Genomic DNA, 6,725 nt, shown 5'->3' on the forward strand with positions numbered 1-6,725 from the left:
TTTGCAGGTACAATTAAGGGTGCAGAGTTTGAGCTGGGAAGATTATCATGGATTACCTGGGTGGATCTACTTTTAATCACATGAGTCCTTAAAAGTGGAAGAGGGAGACAGCAAGTAAATCAGAGAGATGTGACCTGAGGACTCAACCTGTTGCTGACTTTGAACATGGAGGAAGCAGGGGCCACGAACCAAGAAATGAAGGAAGCCTCTAGAAGCCGGAAAAAGGCAAAGAAACCGACACTCTCCTAGAGACTTCAGAAAAACGAATGCCTTGCTTTTATCCTAGTGAGACCCAGTTGGACTTCCAGTCTATAGAGTTTTAAGAAATTGTGTTAGGCCACTCCATTTATGGTAGTTTGTTATAGCAGCAATAGAAAATGAATATATCTTCCCATTTGTATTTTCCTTTAAAACAGACATTTTGACTGATCTTCTATTTGGTTTTGGAAACAATAATGATTAACACAATGAGAAAATAAATGCAGAACCCCTCAGTTTTGCTCTGAAAGGGGGACTAGATCTTTTGTGGTTGTTTTGACCAAGGCTGGGCTGGTACACTCACAGACCACTTACAGATTCATAGAGCAGGGGGAGGGGTTGTCCTCTAGCCTTTGTAAGAAAGTCACTTGGAATTACGGAATCTGTTTTGAGAAAAATCGTTTACTTTCCATCTCTCACAGATCTTTGCACTTGTCATTTCACAGCACCTATAACACTTGGGGTGCAAGTATAACATCTGGATTAAGGTCTGTTGTCCCTCTGGACTGTAAACTCTATAAGAGGAAGGAGCCTGTTTGCTTTTGCTATGTGCCTAGCACAGAGTTGACCTAAAAGTGTTTGTTAAATGACTGGATCTTTAGTCATGCAAAAGCCTGGTTCTTGAGTGGCTAATGAGAGGCTAAATTGCTCTGTGTCATAATATTAACAATAATAAACTATATATAATGTTAACTATATATAATATATATATTATTCTAAGAATATTAAAATTTTAAAAAATTTTAAGGAAGAAAAAGCTGTTTTTAACAAGAACTTGTGAGTTTCTTTGAAGATGATCATGCTTTCTTGGAGATTTTTTTTTCTTCCTGGATGAAGACTCAGACTACACTGTCTGAATGTTATTCTGGAGATACCAATGTGTCCTTGCATATGAGTGAGTTCCTTCCAAAGGAAGGAGTTCCTTCTCAGGTGGTCAGGAAAGACAACGAGTGGTGTCTTCACTTCCTATTGGTGGCAAACCCTAGAATCAATCAGGCAGAGAGCCCACCCTGGACTACTGTGCTCAAATCAGATTGTATTTCACCACTCTACCCAGATGGACACTTTGGGGGCAATGAGTTAAAATAACCACTAAGTGATGCCTCCTTGCTGGAGATATTTCTAAGAACGACAACTAACAGAACGGTTGCTCTGTGAAGGAACACGTTCACATACTTCAGGGAATGGGAAAGTGGAATGTCATCAGTTAGACTGAATGGCACAGTGTTGAGCCTGAAAAGTCTTTTCATGCTAAGCTTTGAGGAAGGGTGTACCCAGGTCCAACTTTTTCCTATGCAACCTATGTCACAGTTCTGTTTCAGCAAGTGTTGCAGAGAGCAAAACTTTTTTCAAGTCAGCTGTTACTGGTTAGAGTCCTTTGTTTGCAAACAACAGAAACTACCCCTGGCCAACATAAGCCTATGGAAAGTACTAGAAAGACATGGGTGGCTAAGAGAATGGAAATAAACATTGAAGAAGCGAGTCTCAGGAAGGATGGGAAGCAGAGCTGATGCTCAACAAAAACCAGTAAGTAGCCTCCTTATCTTCAAACTACCGCACAATTGCACTCATCTCACACACTAGCAAAGTAATGCCCCAAATTCTCCAAGCCAGGCTTCAACAGTACGTGAACCTTGAACTTCCAGATGTTCAAGCTGGATTTAGAAAAGGCAGAGAAACCAGAGATCAAATTGCTAACATCTGTTGGATCACCAGAAAAGCAAGAGAGTTCCAGAAAAACATCTACTTCAGCTTTATTGACTACGCCAAAGCCTTTAACTGCGTGGATCAAAAAACTGGAAAATTCTTCAAGAGATGGGGATACCAGACTACCTGACCTGCCTCCTGAGAAATCTGTATGCAGGTCAAGAAGCAACAGTTAGAACTGGACATGGAACAACAGACTTGTTTCAAATAGGAAAAGGAGTACATCAAGGCTGTATATTGTCACCCTGCTTATTTAACTTATATGCAGAGTACATCATGAGAAACAGTGGACTGGAAGAAGCACAAGCTGGAATTAAGATTGCCGGGAGAAATATCAATAACCTCAGATATGCAGATGACACCACCCTTATGGCAGAAAGCGAAGAAGAACTAAGCCTCCTGATGAAAGTGAAAGAGGAGAGTGATAAAGTTGGCTTAAAGCTCAACATTCAGAAAACTAAGATCATGGCATCCAGTCCCATCACTTCATGGCAAATAGATGGGGAAGCAATGGAAACAGTGACAGACTTTATTTTTGGGGCTCCAAAATCACTGCAGATGCTGACTGCAGCCATGAAATTAAAAGATGCTTGCTCCTTGGAAGAAAAGATATGACCAACCTAGACAGCATATTAAAAAGCAAAGACATTATTTTGCCAAGAAAAGTCTATCTAGTCAAAGCTATGATTTTTCCAGTAGTCATGTATGGATGTGAGGGTTGGACTACAAAGAAAGCTGAGCACTGAAAAATTGATGCTTTTTAACTGTGGTGTTGGAGAAGACTCTTGAGAGTCTCTTGGACAGCAAAGAGATCCAACCAGTCCATCCTAAAGGAAATCAGTGCTGAATATTCATTGGAAGGACTGATGCTGAAGTTGAAACTCCAATCCTTTGGACATCTGATGTGAAGAATAGACTGATTTGAAAAGACCCTGATGCTGGGAAAGATTGAAGGTGGGAGGAGAAGAGGACAACAGAAGGGGAGATGTTGGATAATATCACCGACTCAATGGACATAAGTCTGAGTAAACTCCAGGAGTTGGTGATGGGCAGGGAGGCCTGGCGTGCTGTAGTCCATGCGGTCGCAAAGAGTCGGACATGACTGAGTGACTGAACTAAGGCACCTTATCAACTCAATCTTTTTCAATCCTTGAGGCTTTCTCCTCAATATTCAAATGCCTGGATTTCCCTTAAGGTGCAGTGGATACAGGGTATCCACTTTCCTGGTAGCTCAGATGGTAAAGAATCTGCCTGCAATGCAGGAGACCTGGGTTCAATTCCTGGGTCAGGAAGAATCCCTGGAGAAGGAAATGGCAACCCACTCCAGTGTTCTTGCCTGGAGACTCTGATGGACAGAAGAGCCTGGTGGACACAGTCCGTGCAGTGGATAAGAATCCATTTGCCAATGCAGGGGACAAGGGTTCAATCCCCACTCTGGGAAGATTCCGTATGCTGAGGGCAACTAAAGCCTGCGAACCATAACTATGGGAGCCCACATGATCTAGGGCCTGTGTGCCACAACTACTGACACCCAAGCAGCCTAGAGCTGGTGCTCTGCAACGAGAGAAGCCACCACAATAAGAAGCCTGTGCATGGCAACAAAGAGTAGTCCCCGGTCACTGCAGCTAGAGAAAGCCCAAGAGCAGCAATGAAGACGCAGCACACCAAAAAGAAATAAACAAGTGGAAAGAGTCTGTTCTTTATTTAAAAAAAAATTCAAATGCCCTAGAGAAGCTGACTGACTGAGGACAGCTTACATGCCCATTTCATGGCCAGAAAAGTGCAGAACTTTGAAGTAGTCCCACTAACTCTGTATCCAATGGGAGAAGGATCCTTTCCCAAAGCTGTTGACAGAAGGAGGGGGAAGGATTGCTGGGCAGGCAAAAACATGAGATGTCCATTCATCAGCTTATCCACTGAGTGCAAATATAGGAAAATTAGTGTTCTTCTCGAGCCCCATACAAAAGGTTATACCTATCTATGGAATCCAGGAAAGTAACTTCTTGTGTGATCTTAGACAAATCATAAACCCTTTCTGGGCCATAGTTTCCTCATTTATAAAACCTATTGAATGGTTTGGACCAGATGATACCAAGTGGCTTGTAGAGAGGAAAGAGCCAGAAGAGAGGATCTCCTCGCAGGTATTAGCAATATGACTTTGACTGACTAATTTGCTAATTCTGGGTTTCCCTGTGTGTAAAGGAGGTGAACTAGACACTTTCAGGTTATTTCTAGCTCTTAAAGTCAATGATTCTCAAAAAAGAACAGAAGGTTGCCAAGTCAGACTTTTTCCTCAAAATCCACAGATTATTCCCATTTTTAGGGAATATATTAAGGGATAAAAGAGCATTATATATACAACCTACTCTTAACTAATCCATTTAAAAAAAACTCATGTAAATACATACATAAATACACATGTATGTATGTGTGTATGTGTGTGTGTATGGAAAGCTTCTCCAAATGTTAAAAAGTGGCCAAATGTTAAAAAGTGGTGAATCTGAACAAAAAGTGTGTGGTAGTTCTTTGAGCTATTCTTGAAACTCTTCTCTAAGTATAATTATTTCAAAATGAAGTAAAAAAAAAAAAAAATCAATGGGAAGGGCAAGAGGAAATCTGTTTCTGCGTTTGCGTGTCCCAAGGCCTTTTGATGAATTATTTGTGTGACAAGTGAATATTTGTATGTTATATTGCTGGATCCAAACTCTCTAGGGGAAGTTCTTAGTGCCAAAGCATGGACTCTACAATGAGCTACTACTTGTGTGACAAAGCTCCTCTGTGAACCTGGAAGACACTGGATAGGCCTGTCTATTTACTGCTCCTGGAGTCTGACTAAGTGGGTGGAGATTTCCTGTTGGCTCTTAGGCTTTTGTTTTAACAGTGGTTTTAAGGGAACATACTTCAGACACGGCATTAACATATTTAATGTTTTGTACTTTTAAATATTCATCTAAAACCCAAAAAATGCCTCTACCAAGTATTTACTAACTCGATTCAAAGCCAGATGATTCACACAATCACTGCAGGATCATATTAGCGAAATATTGGGACTAAATTTGGAGTCCATCAGTTAAATAAATTGCAGTTAAATAAATTACAGTTAAATAAATTACATTCACACAGTGGTATATTGTGGAGATAGTTAAAAAAAAAAACAAAAAAATGAAGAGTGGCTATGAATGATTTCCAAGCTAAAAATAAATGAAGCATCTCCATATGAATAAATATGGAGCAATCTCCAAGGTATAATTTTAAGAGTAACATGCAAAATTATGTGTAAGTGTCATACAATTGTATTTTAAAATTGCTTGAATGAGTAAGTGATGAGTGGACAATTAATATTTTTGCCTGCTCTGCATATGCCTATATATATATATATATATATATATATATATATATGCAAGATACAGGAAATCAGTAACAGTGGTAAACCCTAAAGAATCAACACTGGGTGAGAGATGTAGGGAAAAAGGACAGGAGGGAGACTTGCTTTTCACTTATATCTTTTGAGTTCTGTACCAAATTTAATGAAGGACTCAGTGCTCCTTTGGGAGTAGATCCTCATGATCCTCCCTTATTATGTAGGCTCAAGTAAGGATAAATCCCTGTAGTCAAAGAAATTTCCTGTTAGGGTATGCTGCTGCTGCTGCTAAGTCGCTTCAGTCGTGTCCGACTCTGTTCGACCCCACAAACGGCAGCCCACCAGGCTCCCCCGTCCCTGGGATTCTCCAGGCAAGAACACTGGAGTGGGTTGCCATTTCCTTCTCCAATGCATGAAAGTGAAAAGTGAAAGTGGAGTTGCTCAGTCGTGTCTGACTCTTCACGACCCCATGGACTGCACCCTACCAGGCTCCTCCGTCCATGAGAGTTTCCAGGCAAGAGGACTGGAGTGGGGTGCCACTGCCTTCTCCGGTTAGGGTATGAGCATTCTACGTATTGGATTCATGCCTTATCTTTTCTGTTCCCAGCAGCTAGTCTTAACTTTGCGTGCGTGCATGCTAAGTCACTTCAGTTGTGTCCAAGTGCGACGCTATGGACTCTAGCCCACCTGGCTCCTCTGTCATGGGATTCTCCAGGCAAGAATACTGGAGTGCGTTGCCATGCCTTCCTCCAGGGGATCTTCCTGACTGAGGGATTGAACCCATGTCTCTTACGTCTCCTGCATTTGCAGGCAGATTCTTTACAACTAGCACCAACCTGGGAAGCCCTCTTATCTTTGCTTAGTAATTATTTATTGAACTGAGTTCAACTGGACTGATGTGCTTTTATGGGCACTTATTAGCCCTTCACCTGTTCTCTCTTCTACCCTCAAGAAAAAAATATAAAACAAACATTTATTTTCCATCCTTAAGAATTTAAAACATAGCCAGTCAGTGTATGTAAATCCTTGCCTCCTCTTTGGATGGCATTTTGGAATCATAAATCAGCCTGTGAAATGTGCTCATGTTGCAACCCAGAAATGGACCATACATGTGTATGAAACAATTTTTATTAAATTTCATCCACAGATCATTATATGTATATATGCACAGATAGCTGGGAGAAATTTCATAGAATATTTTTAAATGTTTATTCCTCCATGATGGGTGGGTTTTAATGTCCTCTCTTTGTTTTTCCATATTATTTACACTTTTCTGGAACATACATTATTATAATTTTTACCAGAAAATTAAACTATTAAAAAGAAAAAGGTGGGAATTTCCTGGCAGTCCAGTGGTTAGGACTGTGCTTTCACTGCCAAGGGCTTGGGTTTGATCCCT

The sequence above is a fragment of the Capricornis sumatraensis genome, chromosome 10 (genome assembly GCF_032405125.1).
Source record: "Capricornis sumatraensis isolate serow.1 chromosome 10, serow.2, whole genome shotgun sequence".
Classification (NCBI taxonomy): domain Eukaryota; kingdom Metazoa; phylum Chordata; class Mammalia; order Artiodactyla; family Bovidae; genus Capricornis; species Capricornis sumatraensis.